This window comes from Lycorma delicatula, chromosome 4 (genome assembly GCF_047948215.1).
Source record: "Lycorma delicatula isolate Av1 chromosome 4, ASM4794821v1, whole genome shotgun sequence".
Classification (NCBI taxonomy): Eukaryota; Metazoa; Arthropoda; class Insecta; order Hemiptera; family Fulgoridae; genus Lycorma; species Lycorma delicatula.
Genome location: NC_134458.1, coordinates 215,104,973 through 215,129,756, shown reverse-complemented (window position 1 = coordinate 215,129,756; position 24,784 = coordinate 215,104,973). Strand labels below are relative to the sequence as shown.

Genomic DNA, 24,784 nt, shown 5'->3' with positions numbered 1-24,784 from the left:
GAAAATTGTTTTTAGATATTTATCTTAAGAGTACTTACAAAGTCAAAACTACTGAATATCTCGTTTAGTATAGTCGCAAATGGAGGAAATTCGCAATCATTGTTACAAATTCTTTTAATTTTCTTCAATCCCCCTTCTTGGTCGAATTTCTAAAAAAAAAAATTTAAAATTGCTTTTTAGATATTCGTATGAAGATTACACACACAAAAACGAAGTTGAGAAATTAAAAATGTAGTAAATTTCATTAACTCTTTAAACTGGGAATTTTCAAAAATCCTTTCTTAGTAAGCGCTTACACCGCGTAAGAAGAATGTGGGTATAAATTTTCATCAATTTAGCTTCAGTAATTTTTGCTCTCCGTTTATTATGAATCACTGATGACATGTTCTTTTATATATATATTTGATTTGTTAATGGTAGTGAAATTCGTAAAGAAAGATTACTTGAGATTGTTATACATCGAAACCGATAGGAAAGAAACAGATGATACTGCAAATTGTAAGTAAAAAAAAAAAAAAAAAAAATAGAAACAAAATAATTTTGAATTATTCATTGTAAAAGTGCAGAAAATAAAAGAGAAAATAAAGAAATAGGATATGCATAAATATAAACTGATAACCTTCTTTTTCTTTCTGTAAAAGTAAAAAACTATTTAATTTTTTCCTTTTTGAAAATTATTATTGTAATAAAAGAAAAAAAATACTACACAGAGATTGTTCTGTCTAGATAATAAATGAATCATATAATTGTTTCTTTTTTAATACACCAGCTAAATCTTATAACAGAAATTTTTTACAGTATTTTCAGAGAAGTAAATAATTCATCCAAATCCGAGACGGAAGATATTTTACTCACTCAAGAGTTAGTATACAAATAATATTTTCGAGAAAACGGATAAATTCACATTCAGTTAGTTTACGTTATTCAAATTAGAACACAGCATCACGCGATCTTATACATGTTTATGAATACATATATACATAATATACTTGTTTGTTTGTGTACGTGTGTAGTTTGATGTTAACTGTTTTAATCGGATATGTTTGTTTGGCTAAATTTGAATATAAATTGCATTATTTATCCTACGAGTCGTCGTCACCCTTACTTCTTCCCCCGATTTTAACTACCTTGTATTCAGTGTTACGTACGTAAGTCCTACATGTTATAATATCTATTGTAAAACACTGCTTGCATACTACTTTATTACAAACATTATCACAGATATAATATTACATTGAAATTAGAGTTAAAAAATATAATTACATTTTGTAGGTACACATTATATGGATTTTTCATATTCCAACCCTCTTAATTTGGATATATACGTGCTAATCAACACTATAACGTGTTATTTATTAATTACGATCAAGCGGATGATCGCACGTTCTTCATGTAAATTCACAAAGAAATAAACTGGTACTGGGTACTGCCCTGGGTATCTTATGTAGTGACAAAATTACAAATAATGTGATTTGTAGAAGTATGATATAATCTACATATTCGTATATAAAAATGAATATTTGTTTGTTGTCTTTGCCAGCGAAGTTTTTGAATTAGTTTGTACCCGCTAGATAGCGCTGGGGTCGAGATACTTCGAAAAATTATATTTACGGTCCGATTTGGCTCATATTCAGAATATATATTAGTTACGTGAAAATAAATATTTTTGCAAAAAATATTTAGCAGCAGAAAGAAATTCGCTACGTGGAGCCGGTGTCGAGATATTTACGAAACAAACAAATAAGTATACAAACAGGTTTTCTTCTTCTACACACATAAAAGGCAATGTTAATATGTGTGTCCGCTATAGACAAAAAAAAATAAACTGGAGCGGTTTACGCGAGGGTTTTTGAGAAATGGTCCGCGTTGTCCGGAGAAGGTTTAAAGCTATTGAAATCCTCGATCTGACCAGCAGAAAGAAAGTTAGGGATATTTTGAACCGATTACTGTGTTTGAGAGTAGTTTAAATTAAATCCCATAAGTAGTGCTGTTTTGACGATTTATTTATATCCTGACTTTTATAAAGTGAAAGGTTAAATTTTGAGAAGTTCCGTAATGTTCAGTTTTTTAATATTTTATCAAATTCTAAACTGCGTTCATTTAATCTATAAACGAGTTTATACTAAATCTAGCAGTAGCCAAGCGTTGCCGGGTCTACTAGTGTATTTTAAATGAAATTGCACTGGGCTTTACTGAGATGCTAGGCTCGAGACCTCTCTTCTTTCTCCAAGTATAATTTTTCTTGTAAACCCAATAAATATTATAATATTACTAATAATCACTCTAAATACAATATCTTTATTTTAATTATTATTTATAACTTTTCTACTATAAACGACTGAAGTAATTGAAAAATAGTTTCTACTTACTTTAATTATAATTGTAACCGGCCCTCTTATTCGTAAAATCATGAAAACAGCCCTACTAATTCGTTTTAAATACAAGTTACTCCATATATTATTTTTCTTTTATTAAGATCAAAAAGATGGTGTCAATTTTTCCATGTAAATGAATAAAGGTATGGATCGAGAGTTTTCCATGTTCGTGCGTTTATAACCGGTTTAATAGGCAAACACAGGTATTGTATTCTAATAAAATACAATAATAAAGTTCGCAATACTTTTAAAATAATTTTAAATAAAAAAAAAAAATATTTTCACTTTTTTAAAAAAATATTATCAAACACGAATATGATGTGGAAGGGAGACAATGTAAGAAAAAATACTTTTACTTTCTTCTTATAAATGTAAAACATTTATAACTTTTACATTTATAAATAAATAAACATATATATATTTATATATATGTATACACTAAATATTAAGATTTATATATATTTATTTTAAATTTATATTTTACATTTCTTATAAAATGTGGAGATGTGTTACTGCCAGATTTAAAACAAAATCACTCTATATAATTAACTGAAAAATTTCCTTTTTTAGTTTGACCAACGTTCTAATAATCAAATTAACAGACTAACAAGAGTAAAGGAGTAACAAACAGACAACTTGAATTATTATCTTTCTGAGGTCAGTTGTGTGTTAAGTGATCTATACAAGTTAGTCTGTAAAATTTCTTACGTTAGAGAATAATCCTCAGATTTGAATAAAGTAATTTTTTCCACCGCACAAAAAAACAAAAAACAATTAGTTTAACGGTTCATACTTCCAAATTCGGGCTTGAATAATTTATACAAAAGATGAAACGAGATTAAAAATAATTTATATTTTAAAATAATAGATTAATTTTTAATTTTTTGTATCGCTTCTATAGAAAGAAAAGATAAAATGATATAACCATTTCTGTGTGTTTTTAAATTGTAGAGTACGATTCTTATAAAGCTCATGAATTTCTTTATTTCACTGGAATAACTGATTTAATCCAGGATCAGCAAGAAGACGCACATACAGCTGGTTGGTCTTTATTATTTATAACTGTGTTGTAATTGTTATTATTGTTTCAGTACTGTGTCATAATGCATCATATGCACTATTATAATCCATGATGCAGTAAAAATATGTTTGTTCATTTCGAAACATTGCTGGATAACAAATGGGTTGTAGCTAGACGGAAAGGGCGCATCAGATGGAAATCGGTGTTAGGCCAGACCAGAAGACAATACTCTCTACGATTCGCAAGTCAGAAAAATTAGAAATGCTTTGAATGAAACTGAAAAACATCGATCGTTTAAACTTCTGGGGATTGGACTTTCGTACTTGATGTGTTAAAGAGTTGCGAAGAAGACTAAGCTGAGGCTATACACGATAACGGCTATTTCGTGAATTTCTGAAACCCGTTAAGGCTAAAAGAATACAGTTCTGTCGGTACCAGGCGATCCTTGTTGCAAATCCTGACATAGAACCCGTAATTCGATTCAAAGATGAAGCTTGGTTCCACTTATCCGGTTATGTCAATTCTCATAATACAGTATTTGGCTGCAAATCATTCGCATAACATTCATGAAGAGCCTACGTACCCGTTGAAAGTCGGAGTTTAGTGTGCAGTATCATTATAGAGAATAACGGATCCAATTTTCTTCGAAGGAACTGTGTATAGTACAGAGTACCGCCGCATTTTCATAGAATTCATTTAACAAGTGGATGAAATTAAACTATGTCAAAAGTACTTTCAATAGGATGGAACCAAATGCCGTACCTAACGGGAGTCCACGGCTTTGATCGAAAGTTTCTTTGACGACCTTATCATCTTCAGGAATTTATAGCTACCGAGATCACTAGATTTAATCCGTCAGAAGTTTTTTTGAAGTTATCTGAAGGGAAGTGTATTTACAACACGCTCTCGAACATTAGGTGGTTTGAAACAAAACATTATGGGCAAAATCAACGATATTTACAAGGGAACACTCCATAGAATGACCAGGATCATGGAAAGACAAGTTCGGCTGTATCTTGATGCAGATATTTTCAGCAATTAATAAAAAAAGTAGAGTAATCTCCAAAAAATACTGAACATTTAAAAACTATGTAACGTTTGTAGCACCATTATTGTTAAATTAATCACATAAAGTAGTTTTATTTGAATCATCCGGTAGACAGTATAAGAGGAATAAAAAATAATTGACAGTTGGGAAAAGGGTGGGACAAAAATAAATCAGAATAGCTGTTGGTTTTGTTATATTAGCTGAAATTAAAGAACTAGATTAGAAGTAAATAAATTGTATAGTGTCTTGCAAGGGAAGAGATTAAATCTTAAAGTAAATAATAGTAAAACAAGGTAATAAAAAGTGGGACAATTAAGTGAATAAAGTGAAATTAAATATTAACTTAGGTGAATACAACGTATCAAACGCCATAATTTTGTTTTGAAGTAATAAAGGATGGACGAAGTGAAGGTGGTATCAAAACTAAATGCTAGGAGAGTTTTTATACCGGCAATATGCCGACATCATTTACAGAATTAGAAATAAGATAAATTTTTAAAGTTACACGAATGGAGGGTTATTGCAGCAAAATATAAATTATAAAGAACCAAGAGAAACAGAGAATAGATATTTTGATATCCCGTGACGGTTGGGACCTCGATCGTGTGTAACCATGCGTGTGTTTAGTTAGGGAGGGCAGCCTCGTTCTGGAGAGGATGGTCCCCGAGGTGGGCCGTTCTTGATGAAGGATCGGGGACCCCTTGTGGTAGTTTTCTGTACAACTGGATAGCCTCATGTAGGAACACCGCTATAACCTGCTCAGGAAGTGGGGGTACTCTAATGGGTTGCTTACTAATATAATATAAAATAAAGATCCGACCGGCAGCCCGTCCTGCCATGCCGGACATACTGCCGGTAGGTGGGAAGGGCTGTTAGAGTAGAAAGGACACCCCCTACCCTGTTCTATGCTTAATTGCGGGTCCGGAGTGGGGGAGTAAGGAAAAAAAGATATTTCGAGATGCAGTGTAAAAGAAAAATTCTGAATATTGTATGAGCTGGCAGAGTTAAGCAAAGATGTATAGAAAAATAAGAGAAGTTTGTGGAAGAGTCATGCCAAAAAAAGAATTTGACGGGTTGTATATACACAAAGATAAGAAGGATTATTAAACACATTTAGAAACCAAATGTAGTAAAAGAAAATGTGATAGTGATAATTAGAGTATGATAATGATAAAATTGAGGTTAAAAGGCTGGCAGAAAATAGAACGGAAGAAGAAGTGCATCAAACCACTCAATTGGCTTGTTGGGGCGTATGCGTTTGGATGTGTATGTTTGTGTGATTGCGTGTTCTGAGAGTGCTGGAGTGGAGAGACTGGGCAGGTCGGTGTGGATTAAAAAGGAGTTAGTGAGCGTTGTGGACAAGGGCAGCGTTGAATTCATGAGCTGTGTCTTTGCAAGTGTATAGTCCATTTTCAATAATTACAATCATTGTGTTCAATAAATTCATTTTTTTAGTCATTAAATGTCAGTCAATTTGTAAATCAAGGTGTCTTATCATTTCGTACCCCATCATCCGGTGGGAACCAGCCTGTTAAATTCAAATTAAAAATCAAAACAGTGTTACAGTCCGCTATTAGTGCCGAATATGACTGAAGACTCACAAAAAAAAAATCCAGATTTCCACTTCAAAACTTAATTTCTGTTAAAATTCATTCTAACCGACAATAATTATTTTGTAATACCTGTCAAGGAATAGGAAACTCGTTTAAAATAGCAAAAAACATTTTTAATAAAATTTGTTTTCACGTATAAGTCATATGGATTTTAAGTGTATTTTTATTACCATATATTGGAATCCACCGAGAATAAAACAAAAAGAGTGTAAGGTTAAACACAAATAAAAAGATAGAATACTACGTAATATTTCAAAAATAATTTTCAGAGTCCAGTTTAGAATAAAAACAATTAGCAGTTGAGCAGTTCTGCGCAAGAAGACCGACTTAAATTTTTAAATAAATGAACTCATTATGCTACGTACTTTAATCCTTTTTCTATCAATAGCGTATACCCTATAATATAAAACGAGGGATCTAAAAGCTACTTACAAGATATTGCGTTTATTGAAACGATTAAGCTAAAAGATGAAACCTGTAAATATTTTAAGGAATTCGTTTTAACTTTTTTCACTTTCATAAAAATAAATCGGTACTAAAACCGGAAATGAAATTCTGTTTACCAATTAAAAAAAAAAAACTAAATTATCTGTTTTATTAAGAATATACATTGATTTTCTGCTTTGAATTTAATATTATGTATGGTTTATAATTCTACTATTTTATTATTTTAAGAAGATTAAAGTACTGCCTTGAGACATTTATATTTTTATGAAGTCTTATGATATATTGTGTTTTTACAACGGAGAAAGAAAACAATTATTCTTTCTTTGAAATTTTCTTAAGAAATAAAGAAAGAATTACTCCACCAAAACCGAGAAAAGAATGCAACAGGGAGTACTGTTTATTTATAACAGTTCAGATCTATTTTTCTTTACTCGTAGTTAAAAAAGAAAGCAATAACAAAATATATATTAAAAAAAAAGAAATAATAATAATAATAATAATAATAATAGAAGAATGTTTATTGAACAAAGGATCATAATTTTGAAACTTTTATTAGAATATAATGTTTATTTATATATAAACTAACATGTACTGTTGTTAGCTACTTTATTTTTACTTTGAATTCCTGTGGTACCAGTTACCATGTTTATGGTAACCATACACATGGTAACTCGCTACCATGTTTATGGTAGCGAGTAATGTTCCAGGAGCATGTTAAAAAACTAGATGGTTTTTAATTTTTGAGAACAAAGATTCTTCCACAAGTTTCTCTTTTTCTCTTTATGAAAGATCAATTAGACTGGAGGAATATGTATTAAGACATACAGGTTTACTTAATTTGTTAATAAAGGGATGAGTACTTGGCAAGTTTGGAATAAATAAATCAGATGACTTACGACGTTATAAGTAATTATTTCATATTAAAAGATTAACAGGGAACAGAAAGGAATAGAGAAGAGTATCAAAGAAATAAAAAACTATTTAGTCTTCCTGAAAAAAATTGCTAGAATAGAAATTCTCAGTGAGAAATAACAAAAATACCAAAAAGTATTGGCTTACCTTACTCAAATTTCTTGTCTTACTCAAATTATGGTTTTTTTTTATGAACATTTCTTAAAAAAAATTATAATTTTGTAAATATTAATTTTTTTTTAAGTAGTATCGTGAACGAGTGAATTAATAAAAAACATTTTTCATCAAGAGATTGGTGACACAACAATAAATATTTTACTATTGATACATAGTGAAACGTACTATAAAGTAATGGGTAATTAAAAATCTTACAAACATATAAATATAATATTTTGATACCGTAATATCTTATCTTGAAAAATGATAAGTGAAGAAAAGAAGGAAAAGAATAACTCCTTAACTTATACAAAATTGAAATAGGTTAAGGTAAACTTTGGATATTATGCCCATCACTAAATTAAATATAAGCAAGAATTTTAATTTTTCCAATAACTTTAAAATGTCAGGAGTTTGCTTTAAAAACGTTTTTTGTTCCTCCGCTCCAAAGACCACTTAGGAATGAATAGTAATTTATTTACGCCGCATTTCAATAATTAATTTTTTTTTAATTGCATATATAAGGATAAGTCAAGATGAATTTTTATCTTTAATTTTATACCAAACTATAATTTTCACCCAGCACATAAAATACAATGCAATACAATAATAAAAAATGTTATAATTAAACAAAAATTAGTGTAAGTTTACATAACGTTTCGCTGACAATCTTACGCTTTTCGAGTGTAAAACCGCTAACATACATCAGTGAAATTTGCTGCGAAATATGTGTACGGGAATTTTTACAATTGAAAAAGTCTAAGAGTTTCTGTATTATATTTTACAAGGTGTTAATAACCTAAAGAATTTAAATTAAAAATAACACATTAAAAACAGATTTGATCTTGAATTCACATTGATTTTGAACCTTATAAATAGAAAGAACTCGCTTAACATTTTTTTTTACTATTGAGTTTCTTTACTAGGTGATGTAACTGTTAAATAATTAATTAATAAAAATAAAAATAACTAAGTATATATTTAACCGAATAATAATAATAATAATATTGTTCGAAGTTTTAAAAGTGTAAATGTCTTTCAGCTTACCCCTCTCAATTTAGATAGTAAAAAATAACTGAGCTTATCTAAATAAAAATTGTTACATTACGATAAAAATTTTCATCGTGTTAGTACAAAAGTAACTTAATGACATATTTTTGTTGGTTAATGAGATAAGTGAACTAAAATTAGACCTCTATGAACTAAATTAGTGTATAAATAAAACGACAATTATTTAGTATACTGTTATATAACTTAAAAAGTTATTTGTTAGAATAATAATATATTCTTGGTAGAGCTTTTACATTATTTTTAATTATTCGATTGTATTTTTAAGAAAAAGAATAGTGTTAAATATATTAGTATAATAAAAACTTACGTAATATATGGTTTCCAGTAACAAGAAGTTGATCAATCAATTTGTAACATACCTGTAACAAAACAATTATAAATAATTTTAATATGAAACCTATTTATTATTTTTTCATCTTAAAATTTTCGACGCTTTAGCATCAAAAGGTTTTCCGAGGAAATTTTTTATATATATGTTTTATGAGTAAAGAAAATATTTTATCAAAAGATTTTTTCACCCACGTGAATCTCCTAGAACTCGGGGATGTCGTTAGAAGATTAGAACGGCTACACGTTCTAGACCTTAGTGATTCTACAGAATCTTGTGTAAGTTGAGTTGTGAGTGCAGTGCATTATCTCTTCGATTTTTATTTTCAAATTTAGTGCACACACTGCTTGCCACAAAAGTTCTTCGTAATACCAGTGTGTAATTTTTGAGAAGTTTCGCTGAGAACTCTTTTATCATGTGATTGCGTGTGTGATCCAATTTACTTCAAGATAATATAACAGATTATATTTATAATATATATATATATATATATATATATAATATAATATCTGTTATATTTATAATATAAATATAACAGATTTCAAATAAAATATAATAAAAAAAATTATTGAAATAAGATATGTTTCACAGCATTTACCATTACAATAATAGTCTTCTTACTTTGATAGACAAAAAAAGTTAATTTATATTTTCATTCTTTCATAAAATATCTACCCGGTTAATATCAGAACAAAAAAAATAAGTTTTTAAACTACGAGTCCAAAAATATGATAAGGAATAAAGAATTACAAGAGGAATTTTTGAGATTAAAATAAGTAAATTAAGTTAAATTTGCATTCAGAATGGCAAATGCTCGTATTTTAATTATGAATATTCTTTTAAATACTCAGTCAATTCAAACGGGTAACTTATTTTAGAAAAAATCGAATAAATAGTTCAATAAATTTTACCTTAACAATGTAGATAATAATTTATTAAGTAAAAAAAAGATCATTTTACTTATATTTTTTATTTTTTTAAAAATCACCATCGAGTATTTTCGAAAAAATTCGGTATCTTTATAACGGGATTTTTTAATGATAGCTTAATTTAAAGTTTTAATAAATAAATAACATAAAAATTTCCATTTCAGGTTATGTCACAGACCTGTTCTGTTCCGCCAGCATTTCCTTGGTCGTCCTCTTTCTCTTCTTCCCATCGGTAATAATAGGCGTCCTTACATAGCCTGTCATCAGATATTCTTCTTAGATGTTCCACTGTTTTTTTCCTGTATGCGGCAATTCATTTTTGAAAAAATATGTGCAAATCCCTTTAGAATTCATTTCTATCTCTGCCCCGATAATTTATGCCCTTAATTCATCGCAAGAAAAATATCTATGTTATCTCCAAATAGTTTATATTTTTAAATCTCAAAACCCGGTTCTTACAGTCGCGTTAAAGCACTGGTACAACATTTGTCTTCCAAAGTTACGGCTGATTCTGTGTTTATATCTTAAATTCTGCCAAATAGTTCTGTAAACTGCCCTGAAGCTGTTTGTTTGTGTTTTGATATCTTCATCTATATTGTACGAAAGATTGAGAGAATGAAGTATTTAAAGAATTCACTTGTTCGAGAATATCATTATATAAAACAATTTCTGATCTCACGGATACTCGAAAGAGTTACACGTTTGAAGATCTCATTATCTAAAACAACCTTTGATCGCATAGGATCCTCGCGATTAACACTATCCCTTTTCTCATTAAATATTTTTTAAAACTTATACGTAAAATATTTTATTTTTTTAAAACATCTTAGATTTAAAAAATCTACCTTTACAATTTAAATATTCTAATAATGTTTTTTTATCTATCGTAAAAAACCGTTCTGAAGAAACAGAGTTTATGCAAAAGTAAACTATTCAACAGAGATTTAAAAAAAAGAAAAGGCGTAAATGAAATAATTTATTAATTTATTACTTCGAATAAAAATTATTTATATATGTAAAGTATCTATAAAATAATGTAACAATATTACATTTAATTTTGGAATTCTATTCTATGTAAATAAACAAAGTGTTATATAAAAAATTAAAAAAATACAGTTCCGATTTTGAAAAAAATACTAACAGATTGAAAACGGGAAGTTCTAAAGTAATAACATTTTTCTTAATTATTCTATCAGGTTAATATATTTTCAAAAAAAAAAAAACTGTAAAATATGGAAAATGAGAATAACAGTTTTGGAATACCAATTTCATTAATTTTTCTAGCGTAAAATGTGGTTTATTTGGATATTATTTTCTTTTTACAAAGTAAATTGTACTAATTAAACTACAATTTAAAAAAAAAATTATTTTAAATTTAAAATGAAAACAAATTTTATCCGCTGATTTGAATTTAATTTCAAAAGACTCCACTTTGTTGAAGTCAAAAATAAGTATCACTATCGTAGTTTTATTTATAAAATAAACAATAGTAATAATAATAAACAATAGTGTCAAAGAAATGTATTAATAATAAATAAATATCTTAACAGAATATTAATAATATCTTGAATTTATTTGCGATATGACTTCATGTTTTTACATAAAGTTATATTCCTTTTCATATCTAAATTAGATCCATTGTAAAATACAAACTTTTGAATAACCTCCAAGAAGTGAATAATTCAATCTTATTAGATTAGAGTTAAGTTTAAACTTTAATATAAATTTAATCCTTTCAGATTATATTATAAAGTTAGATAAAATGTATGAATTTTATCAAAAAAGATATGAAAGTGTTAATTAAATTCATACAATTTATACATAAACAGAATTACAATTTATTGTTAACTTATATTCTTCTGATTATTTTAGGAGGTTATTGATATTCTGATTATTTTAGTTGGTTTGATGTCGGTTGGTGCGTGTTCCTGTTTACTTTCTAGGTTGGTGTGCTTTGCTTGTTTTCACTGAATTCAAACGAAGAATATATATGTGGGTCGAGTTGAGTTACTCATAGTGTGCGCACGTACCTATTTCGCTCTGCGTTTCAGGACTGTTTTAAGTGGTTTTTTTGATAATTATTTTGGATTCGGACTACTGCGAACTGTTGGTTGAAGCTTTATGGATATGGACACAAATTTTTAGAGTTTTTGGAAACGGATTAACGATTTTATTAAAGATTTTCGGAATATAGCATATTCTGACTTACTGTGTTAAGAAATATTAGGTTTCTGAGATACTGATTGTGATTGTAAGAGCTAAAAATAGTGTTAGTGTTGCAAGAACAGTCCGGAAAGACTTGGGACCGGTGCTGGAGTTGCTACTCACAGGTACTTGTGGGTTATGTAACTTTTAATTTTTTGAGGTTATACTTATAAGCAGTGGTTTGAACGACTTTCTAAGTCCTCATGCAGGCAGCAACTGGTCTTTGACGTCAGTCCTTGTACTAAACAAGGACTTAGAAATATTTTTCGTCTTCGTTGCCTGTACGGAAATTATTCTAAGCCCTAAGGAGTGTGTGATTATAAGGGGAATTTTCTTTTTACCCATGTTTCCTGTCCCCTTTATCCTATCCCAAAACCCCCCCGGATCTACGCGAATCGGGCCCTTTCTTAATTTTTTTTCGATTTTTAGGAGTAGATTTCCCTTAACCCCTTGAAATTTTTTTTATTAGATTTTCGAGGAGTTACATTTTATCTACACCAAAATCCCCCCTGACCCTCAAAACTGGTCGTCTGGGGTGTCACAGATATTGGATTTTGACCCTTGACATTACTGTGGCGTTAGATTTCCCTGAAAGTAGGTGTATCTCTTAAAATAAGTCAATTTTCATGTCGGAATGAGCGATCTCCAGGGAGCGATCTTCAAGAAGAGCTCAAAGACCGCGAAGTGACCTCGGGTGACTCCGTCGACAAGCCTCTTGGACGTTTCGGTGGAGGAAATGGAGACGTATGGACCTGTGAAAGGATCCAGGGAGCCTAATGTTGGCTCTGAGTCCTCAGAAATTGATTTATTGCTGGATGAGATTTGGGCTCTAGCAGATTTGTGCAGGACTAACCCGGGGACCAAAAAATCAATTAAAGACTCAGTGGCTCGCCCTACAGCATCATGCTAAAGATGTTGTGGATTTGGTGAAAGAGCTTACAAGAGGAAAGAGCAATTACGATAAACAAAACCAGACGACTAGAGCAGATCTTGAGATTCTTAGACAAATTTTAAAATTGGGCTCCGAAGAAGAATTAAAAGAGGTCATCGATAAAAGGTGGCAAAGTTTAGTTTTTAAGAAGACCAAGGAGAAAAAGGGCCTCCCTCCGGAAGATGAAGAAAATGCAAAGGTGTACATCCTCAATTTACTGCGGGACAAAAATAAGACCTTTGCAAAACATGTTTGTATGGCCGCCTCGGGCGCAGGGAGACTGATTGTAGCGGGTATCCTTCCGCCTGGAGCTGTGGTTAAGGAGGTTCTGGCCTAGGAGGAGTTAAAGAGGAACACTCAGGCACTGGAGACAGCTATGTACTTCTGGTTTGTAGGAGAGGGTAAGGAGGCAGTAGACCATATCCTGACAGGGCTCAGGATGATTGATGAAGTTGAGCCTTTGCCGTTGGTTATTTCAACCACCAGCGGTAAACTGGGATCCACAGCCAGGAAAACCTTGGAATTTTGGGCCAGAAGACAGGGGGCTGAGATTACATTGTATCTTGCGGATGAAGAGAAGAGGAGAGATAAACCTGTACCCCCGCAGACAACAGTTGTCATCAAGAAGGAAGGAGTTTCCTATGTTGATCTCCTGAAAAGAGTTAAACAAATGGTGGATAGCTGCATGGCCAATGAGATAATGTCTGTAAAGAAGGGTTGAGGCGAGGAACTGTGTCAAATTAAAGGGGAAGGAAGCCTCAGAAGCTTTAGGGGAATTTAGGAAGCCTCAATTAAACTTGAAGGACAAATTAGCCACCTTATTCAAAGAAGTAACCATGTCTGAGAAAGGGCTGGAGTCAAGAATGACCATGGTCCACTTAAAGGACCTCGTCATAGATACCACCAGTGAGGAAATTGTGCAGGCAGTGAGGCAATCCTTGCAGAAGGATGATGTTGAAATAAGAGTCTCCTCTATACGGCCGGCTTTTGAACGTTGTAAGAACGCGGCTATCATCTTACCTAACAGGGAAGCTGGTTTGCTCTCGGCATCGGGAAGAGTGGTGATAGGATGGCACTCTGCAAACTCTGGTCTCTTGATTCGAACAGAGTTTATGCGTTGTAACTGAGTCTTTTTCATTGCTATTTTTAACTGGTGATCGAGTGTGTACCTTCCCCAGTTTTTGAATTTTTGCTGATTGAGTACTGCTGCTACGGTTTTACGCCATCTCCCTTTCACGGAGGTTCAGAGTTTCAGGGCGTACGATTTGTTCGAGCACCTGCCTTATCGCGGCGAAAGACTGGCAACGACTTCTGGTGGTAAGACCGTGTAACAAGCATACAAAAAAAGAAATTAAAGCTAACGTCTTAAGCTTTTAAACGTTTTTAATGCAGTTTACTGAAAAAAACATTCGTTTCCCCTGTGCGCTTGATCAAACATTAACAAAAGCTCATTTCTCAGTTATTTTTTTTTTAATCTGATGATTTTTGAAATCTGACGTATACTGTCAAAAAATAGAGTATTCAAGCTTTAATCTTTTTTTTATTCGTCTCTCTAAGACTCTTGGTTGCAAAGTTAAAGTAGTCTGAATACAATATTTTTTTATCATAAAACATAGATGTTCCTTTAATTTTTTGTACTAGTGTGGTAGGAATTTAATTTTAGTTTTAAATATCAGGAAAATGTAATTTTTGCCTTTTTTTTAATCAGCCATTCCCTTGCTATCTTTCTAGACCGCCTGAACGCCTCCAATTTTCTGTGGGCCTTCTACTGCCCCCCTCTAGGTCTCCAGTGCCCACAAGGGAGCGTTATCGCCCACTTTGAAAACGAATGTTCTAAAGCATACTGCACAGCGACTTTCCGAACGAACTATATTTGAATAACAAAAGTAAAACTTGTAATGGAGAATGTACAATGAGTAAGTCAATCAAAATACATAAATGATCTCATTTTATCAATAATACTAGATGAGGGTTATAGCTCCTTCCCTCTGTAAAAATATTTATGAAGTATTATTAAGTTGTTATTATTCCTGTTTATAATTTTTTTTTCTTGTAAAGTAGGATATACTAAAAGACTAAGAACTAATATATTATCTAATAAAGAATTTAAGAAAACATTAGGGTAACGATAATTAGATGGACTGGTAAGCCTAAAGGATGACTTAAGACAGAGCATCACAAAGTATAATGGGAGATATGAAGGAAAGGAACTAGTGGAAGACCAGCAAAGAGATCAAAGTATAACCTAAAAGGTGATTAAAAAGAACGAGTAAATAATTTAAAAGAATGGAATGAATAATAAAACGATGGTAGCAGAGGTAATTATGACAAAAAAAGTCTAGTACGAGAAAAATCTTTCGTGTATTGTACTATTGATAAAAAAGAAGAAAACGATTCTTACATTAATCTTTCCATAAAATTGGAAACAAGAAAACTATTATCAAGGACTAAGATCAGCTATCAATCTTCCGTCAGGTCAACACAAATCCTCAATTTTAATTAATTTTTTTATCAGTTTAAAAAATTCATTCAAATCTCTTAAATCTTTTAAGCCAAAATATTATGTACATTTTTAATGAAAATGAAATCGTATAAATCTACATATTAATGAGGAGCCTATAAAAGCACTTTTATTAAAACAAAACAATCAGACTGGTGTATTATAATTTAAAATTTATATCTCCAGTAAAAAAAAAAGATATAGATTTGTCCAGAGTATTAAAATACGTAGTTAAAATTTTACTTTTAAAGGTTTTTAACAATAAAATTCCATTTCCAATGTTTTATATTTTATAAACGGTACTTTATATTTCATAAATTGTTTGTTTAGTTATTATGCTCTGAAAACTGCAGTAAAATGTTATTGTTATTTTACATACTGAAAGACCAATTGTTAAAAAGTTCAATATATATATATATATATATATATATATATATATATATATATATATATATATATATATATATATATATATATATATATATATAATATAATAAATACATACGAGAAGTTGACTCGTATAAAATCAGTTGTAACTTTTGTCCAAAACAACAGGAATGTTTTAACAAAAACTTAACGTTTTTATTAAAATAAAGTGGTAGGAGAAGATTGACTGCGACATACTTCCCCATAAAGTCTACTTAGTGTACATCAATTTTTTCTTACATTCGAAAATTAAAAAATGTAATTACGTCTATTTTGTATTATTATTAATAATAATATTGTTCCACTTTAACACGTTCTATAGAGATGATAGAATTTCTACATTTCTGTAATAAACATAAATATTAAACAACTTCGATAAGAAAGATTTAAGAATAAAGCAGTACAGTTAAAATATAAAAAAAAAAATTGAAATGATTGTTTTTATGAAGATTTAAATGGTAAAATTATGATGGCAGCTGAATTATTTAATCAATCGAATTGAAATTTATAAAAAATCATTACTAAATCTGTCATCTTCTTTTTTTCTTTTTTTTTTTTAATTTTTCTTTAAGAGTACGTAAAACAAAAATATAATCAAATAGCGGTTTGGTTTTTTAAGTAAATTTAATCAAATTGAACTAATAAACATAAAGGTAGAGTCTATTACTGTTTAAAATGAAGTAAATTAAATGTACATTTGTTCAGCTATAAGGTAGGAACGTGCAAATGATGTATACTTAAAAAAAAATATTCAGTAAAACAACTGTTAAACTTAATGTTTTAATTCAAGAAAAAACAGTTAAAAGTAGTGGACATCTGAATTCCATTTTGATATATACATTATTAAGAAAATCAGTTTTAGCCAATCTAAAATGGCGATAGAATTGAGGAGCCAAAGATTATGAAACTTTATTTTCATACAATCTATTATTGCTTAAAAGAATTCACTAGAATCGTTTTTCTAAAAAAACCTAGGTAAAATTGATTTAAAAGGAGAAAACTGTTTTCCTCCTTCTTCTGCTTCTTTTGTCCTCCTCATCCTTCTTCTTTATCTTATTATTATTATTAAGTCTAATTTATTTTTGTAAATAATTTCATGCAGGTCCTTTAGTAAATATCATTTCCTGGAGGATTTTTTAAGTTATTCATAATTTTTTATTTTCCTGGCATCGTTGCTCTAAGATCTGTTCTGCAAGAAGGAAAATATAGTAATCGGTCAAAAAATGGAGTATGGGATTTTTGCATTTCTCAACGTAGTATGACCCAGGGACTATCAAGCAAAATTATGTGGTAGTAATGTTCGTACGTCTATTGGAATGTTTGAAGCTAAATAACCTTTGACTGAATAAACCGATTTTGATGAAATCTGGCACAGAGACTCGTGTGTATGTGACAGTTAGTAAAGTTTTAGAAACAATTTTCCCAAAATTATGCAAACATAACCCCGCTTTATATTAAGCTCGTCCATATCTTGTCATTTAAAAAACGATTTTGCGCCAAATTCTCCCCTTGACGAGGAATTAAAAAAAACTATCTTTTAATTTACTGAATATTTCTTAACCGAATACTTTTACGTCTTTCTAAGCATAGTACAAGTGGCTAAAATAAAAATACTTTTGGAACAATAATGGGGGTGGATAAGCCGATCAAAGTTTAAAAATATTGATTTTTTGAAGTTTCTTTAAACATTATTCATGTATCATTAATTATTTTTCCACTATATAAGAATAAATAACCAATGCCACAAAAGTATTACAATTATGCTGTCAAATTTTTTACATTCATTTTTGAATAACTTTTTAATTTTTGTGGTATCCCTTTACAATCCCGCTATATTTAACTCTTTTGTCTTTATATGGTGCTGATAAAAAAAACTGTTTTTATGAAATATAGCTACTTCTGACTGGTTCTGCTCAACATTTTATTCTTTTTAGGCCAGGTTTGCTTTTTTAATTCCGATAATGAAACCTTCCTGGTTTATTCATAAAAAGTGGTATGTGCATATTTATATAAAAAGACAAAGAAGAAATCAAAAGAAGGGGTGAGAAAGTATTGTAAAAAAGAGAAAGAGATTTTAATTTAATATTTCGTTTTGGTGGAAAAATATTCATTCACAATTTTTTTCAAATCGATTATTTTCATTTTCTCTCACCATTGTACACAATATCCTCTTACATAAACGGATGCACGTAGGAGCAGTTTTAAGAAAGGATGATATTGATATAGATTTAGGGATTCTAACAAGAGTAGGCCACGTAAATCGCTCAGAAAACTGAAATAAAATATTTTATTACAATTCTTTCATTTTCTTTAAAAAGAAATAAAAGAAAAAAGTACTTGAAGAAACTAAATAAAGAAATTTCTAATGTTATATTTTTGTTATATGTCGGCATAAGGGATAGATTATATGAAATGAAGGAATTCAAGAGAAAGGAAAAAATAATTAAATTTTAGAATGAAACTTGTCGCTGCAAAAACGAAGTAAATTTATTGAGTAGGTGGTAACAAAAGTAAGAATAGAAAAAATATATATGAAAAGAACAACTTGAACTGACGTAAATGTTTTATTGTAATATATTACAACAGAGAATTTATAAGAGGTTTTACCGAAAAATGTAGTAGTTTAATATAAATTTTGGAACATAAAATGAAACCAAGGGATCGGGATTTATAAAAATAGATAATAAAAGAAAGAACGATGGATGATTATGAAAGGTTTAAAAAACGGTTTACATTTTTTATTTTGTTTTCTTCTTAATTTTTTTGGGGGAGGGAAAAGTAAAGCTTTAACTTCAAGTAAGAATTAGCAAAAGTCAGAAAGCATTGCTATAAGATCCCAAGAAAAATAGTCTAGATATCCATTTTGAACTTTTTCTGTGGCAAAAGTTTAAAGACTGAAACGTAACTGTTAGCCAAAAGATCATAATATAAATTTTAATAATTCAGCGAAAAATTATGTCAACTTACAAGTTTATTTTCCCAAATTTTTTTCTTAAAAATTTAAAGTACTACGTACGTACCATTAAGTACGTTATAGATTAATAATTTTTCCCGATTATATATAAAAAACCAGATAAAAGTTTTTAAAATGAAACATAACGAATAATATTTTAATTAACTCGACTGTTTCGTTAAAAATCAGTTGCAGTTCAAACAATTAATAATTTGCACAAAATATATTCGAATAGATGAAAACAGATTAACCAAGGAAATCTTTGACCGAAGAAACAACATAAAAACAACTACCAAGTGGTTCAAACAGGTCAAATAAGATCTATAAGAAGCAAAAATAGAAACACACGACGTTCAGAAAAAATCTCAAAACATGTGAAAGATTTCAGAAGGAAAGAGCAAGAACAAAATGGACTTAGCAAAGTCGAGAAGAACACGCAACATCAAAAAGTACGCGTACGAAGTACAAAAAAAAAAAGAGATGACAATAAATGTAACTATTTATTGTGGTCCTACAGAGACCAATGTCGATTAAAAAAAAAACCATGTGTTCTTTGCTTCATATAAGAGACATGTATAAATGTGTGTTTGAGTGTGTACGCGCGCGCGCGTATTTGAATTTCGTTTTTTATTAAAAAAAAATAATATTATTTGTAAGTATTGTTTTTTTTATTTGTATGTTCTTTTATAAAATTGTTAATGTAAATTTAACAATGACAAGTAGAACTAGTATCTAATAATACATTTTTTATTATTTTAAACTGTACTTAAGCTTTTTTAAAAGTATTTTAATCAGATAAAGAATAAAAAATTTAATGTAATGAGGTGGTAACCTGCTTAAAAAATTAATTTAAATTTCTTTTAAAGTATACTTTTTTACAAGAGAAATACAAACGATGAATTTTTGCAAGTGATGAAAGTTTTACATGTTATAACGTTTAGATAACCAATTCAAACTATTTTTTATCATTAGTAAACTTTATATAATAAATGCTCAACAACATTATCACATAATATCATGAAATAGTACTAAGTGCGCACTGCAGTATTTTGTATAATGTTTTCTATTATCTCATTGTATGGAGTTCTATTGAATGAAACAACCTCTTGCATAGAAACACGTTTTAACTAGTAGCCTAAGTTTATAGTGTTTACCACTGTATTACAGCAAAGGTTGATATAAATATAATAATAATCACACATATTCTCTAACCTACTATAACTCGTCGGTAATAAATTAAATAAGAGACTAATTAAGTGGTTAGTTATTTAATAGTTAGTTGTTCGTTTTTATTAAATAGTAAATAAAAATAAAATATATTAATTGACAAAACAATAAATTCACATAGAACGTAAAATTTAACAAAAAATAAATAAAACTCGATGGTGAAAAAACTCCATATATGGGTGATTTTATTAAATTAGGCATAAAATGTATACTGAAATAAGTAAATTATTTTAATTTGAAAGAAGAGGAAAAAAAATCCTGCATGATTTTTTATGACGAATTCTCTAGCTCCGAAAAACTATTAAGAAATAATTCATTAATGTTATAATTTTTTTAATTTATTTAATTTTGTTAAAAACACTTCTTTACAAGTGTTTCATATTGTTTAGTAATTAACTCATATTTATTATTGTTACTTCATTATTTTTTACTTTCTCGACTATATATAAGGGAAAGTATGGTTGTCAATAAAAAAAGAATCACCTATCGGGTTTTTGACAAATCTTGTTGTTTCACAAACTAAGAAATACATTAAGATAAAAAAACAAGACTTTTCCGGATGGATTTATTTATGTACGAGTATATTGAGCTGACTAGACAAAGATTTCAAATTGGAGAACCGATTTTGTTCAAACTTATTCAGTAGATTTATACGTAAAGGGCATTTAGTGTTAAAATTTTGAGAAAATTTTCCTAAAGAGTGAGGAAAATTTCAGAACTTAACTTTTACTTTTTTTATGTAAATAGAATTACAATAAGCACTTGAAAGGTTTCCAACGAAGCCCCTCAATAAAACATACGTACATAAAGCAAAAGTTCATATATTAAAATGCACTAGCACCGATCCAGTCCATATAAAGTATAAAAATCCATAAAATATTAAAGAAAAACAAAGTAAAAATCAATAAAATTACTAAACAAAAGAAAAAGATAAATAAAACAGTAACTTAATTAGCTTATGAAAGGAGAAGAAAAGAAATTAAGCTTTCCATCAAGGCACTGAGAAGGTGCTCATTATTTAAAGGATGTCGTCTCAGCTCAAGACTCCACTAGACGCCCCCAGATCCAGCACGAGAAGGCGTTTCAGACGCCGAACATCCTCACCGTTGTCTACGAGATTCACTGCTAGAAAGGGTTTACACGATTACCTATCAGCTGTCTGTAATTTGAACCGAACAGTTTGATTTCCTTGCGAACATAAAGCGGTTCCAGATAGTCATGAATTTCTTCGTTCCGTGCAAACCACGGCAACTCTGCAGTGGTTCTTGACAATCTACTCTAGAAACGTTGTTTATAACCTCTACGTTGCTCTTGATATTTATATTCCGTAGCTGTACAACGTATACGTTTAAATCGGTTTCAGAATGACTGTGTATTAAATGTTTGTTGGAAAACAACAAATATGAACTCCTGCTTATAAATAAAAAAGCTCCTTATATTTAATGTTTACCTGTTTTCTTTTTTCCTCACGTCGTTATTCCTTGTAAAGCGACGATTAACATGGAGCCCGAAGTGCCGTACACAGTCCGAATGAGGGTGGAAAACACCGTTTATATGGATCTGAGGACAGTCACCCCTTCTCATCGCAAACGTAACATGACTCGAGTTACTTTTATGATTTACTTTTATTCTCCAAAAGTCAAAATTTATAAAGAAAATATTTAAAATATTTTATATTTTTTTACTCCATTTTTTGTTCAGTTTTATTAACTTCTTACTTAAGATCTCAATTCAATGACTTGACTGAACATCTTTTTTGTTAATACTTTTATAAAAAATAAAAAATATATATATACATATAATATTTTTCCTTTTCAGAAGGATACAGTTAATTTTGTACATCATAACATAATTTTAATCTTTAAAAATTGTGAGTTGCTTCGAATCAATTTTGAATTTCTTCATATAATTGAAAACTATTTTGAAATATTTTTGTTATTATTATTTGCTACTCTAACTCTATAAATATTAATCATAATAATAATAATAACTTAAAAATTCTTAAAAAGATATACTGAAATATGTTCATTATACACACACTATATGTACCATTCTTTATTGTGAATGGAGATGGATATAAACCTAGCGAAATTTAAGAGGCACTGATCATAATTGTTTTCTCCGCAAAATAATTATGTTAAATATTTTTTTAAAACAACTGGTGTTAATAGAGTGAAGTTACCTCTTGTGCAGTTGAATACCACATCTATACCGGTAGGCCTGATATGCAGATATGCATCTGCATATTTTTCTCAGAAAAAAAGGCAACGGGAAACTACATCGCTCCCCCAATTGCTTTAGTAAGCTAAATATGAGACACAAGTTATTATTGGAAATTTTCTTCGCTACTTTCAGGAATAACTGGTGTTTCATACCAAATCATCGAAAACCATTTGGCACTTGTCACATACATAAATTATTATTAGAACGTGCCAACAAAAAAGTAAAATTTTTTTCTCGAAAATACAAGTAATTATTGTTTTAAATCTATTGGCTTAAATACATTTTTGAAATTCTGTAATTATTATGAAATAACATAATTTTTTCTTATAAAGGAAAATGTATAACTCTTGAAAATCTTTGGTTTGTTCAAAATAACAAACTTCTAAATATACTTACTGTAAATCAAAACCATGATTTCACATCGTTTAATTAAAAATACTATATGGAATATACATTTTAAATTTAAGGTAATTTGAAATTTTGTTTAAAATTAACAAAGGTAAAATATAAATCACATACTAAAAGTATCTTGAAAATGAGTTCAGCGGTTTTTCAAAATTCTTTCTTTTTTTAAAATTGTTAAAAGATTATGACTTAGTTTTAATCGTGGAAACACATATCCTTTATTTTTAATAAAAGGTACAAGTGGATTCATAACTAAGCAGTGCTATTTAATTCCTTTGTTTTGTTTATTTTCCCGACAAATCAAATAACGTTCTACATAAAAAATATAAATAAAAAATGTTCTCTATTAAAAGGTTTGATGAACTGTCTACATTTTTTTCAGATCATTTTGTGTATGAAATTTGTTATTCAAAATCAATTTCTCTGAGAGTCTTCTTTTTAGCTTTTATATATACATATATAAAAAGTTTTAGATTATTTTGATGTAACTTCCCGCATCAATATAATGCAACGTAATATTTTGTGTATAACAGCATACAATTTTATTTTATTTTATTTACTTTACACACTTTCGATATAAGATAAATTTACATTTTATCGATAAAAAGTAAAATAGACCTTCAGGAAATCATTTATAAATGTCAAACATAAAATCTAATTCATTCCACAAAATTATTATAAAAAATGTACTTAAATAGAATCCTTTGATTTCTCTTTTCTGAAAGTTAAAAATGGAAAAGAAATTGATTAATCATTATTTTTTACGATGAGTATAATAAATAAAAGAAAATCTCTTGAGAATTATTTTAGCTTTTTGAAAAATGATTTGTATCTTTCTTAAGATTTTTATCAGAAAAAAACCATTTTCTCTAAATATAAAATAAATACTGTAATTAATTTTGAACACGCTATTGGTAGTTATACTAAGCAAAATATCGAAGGTTCTGGATCCCATGCAATTCGTTATAAAAGTTTAAAAAAAACGAGATTCCCTCTAATCAAAAAATAAATAAATATTCAAATTACCTCGCTTTCAAATATAATCATAATAATGTTTGAAAAGCTATTTTGAATATGCATATGTTAAGTACTTGAGAAAAATGATCCATGCCTACAATTATTTCTTGAAAACTCTAACGACTTTCTTAAATAAAAAATAAATAAAACATGATTTTAGTTTTGATTAAATAAATAAATATTTTATTCTAATCTCTACGTAAATAATACATTATACAGATCAGGCTAAGAATGGAAAGATATGCTGCGTTATTGATAAAAAGAAATAATTCTTCTTGAATTTTCTTGAACGGATCAAGGGAAACCACGGTAAAACTTTGATCAGAACGGTATAAAAACATACATAATAATTAATTATAAAATAAAAAAATCGTTAACATGTGGTGTTCTGTCTGGCAGTTGGCTCCTTTAAGGCCACCGCAGTCTCCGTCATTACCTATCCAAAGCCTTCTCCTTCGTCCCCTTGCAGTTTTCAGTCTTTATCTCATCTATTAACTTCATCCTTCTTCTTCCTCACACCTTTTTCTCTTTACTAAATTCTCCAACGCAATTTTCAAGGGTGCACTTCTTCTAACCGTATTTTCTGATAATTTCCTATTTATTTGTTACTTCCCGCATAAATACTACTTCTTCATTACCTCCTTATTCCTCACTTTATCCGTCTGCCTTACATTCTCCATTCTTCTCCATAACCGCATCTTGAAAGCCTCAGTCCATTTCCTCTCTCTCTTTCTCATCGTCCACGTTTCGCTTCTTTACAACAGGACGTTCCAAATATAGAATTCGGTAAACCTCTTACTTAATTCTAAGTCCAGACTTTTACGGCTCGGTAATTTCCCCTTCTTATTGAAGGATTTCTTTGTTACTGTTATCCTTCGTTTTATATCCATTTCGCTCTTTCAGTCCTCTGTCAACACAGTCCCCAATATTTGTAACTTTCTACTTTTTTTATTCGTCCTTTACTTGTCCTTACCGCTAAATATTATTTGTTGTCTAC

At 29.4% G+C, this 24,784-nt stretch overlaps 1 long non-coding RNA gene across 1 annotated transcript in view; it reads left to right on the top strand.

The window, feature by feature from the left end:
* The first annotated feature begins 997 nt into the window (after positions 1–997).
* Positions 998–24,784, top strand: part of LOC142323022 (uncharacterized) — a 64,122-nt gene continuing 40,335 nt past the window's right edge. Inside the window, exon 1 of the long non-coding RNA XR_012756000.1 lies at positions 998–1,148. This is a non-coding gene — a long non-coding RNA (uncharacterized LOC142323022). The remainder of the gene's footprint in view (positions 1,149–24,784) is intronic.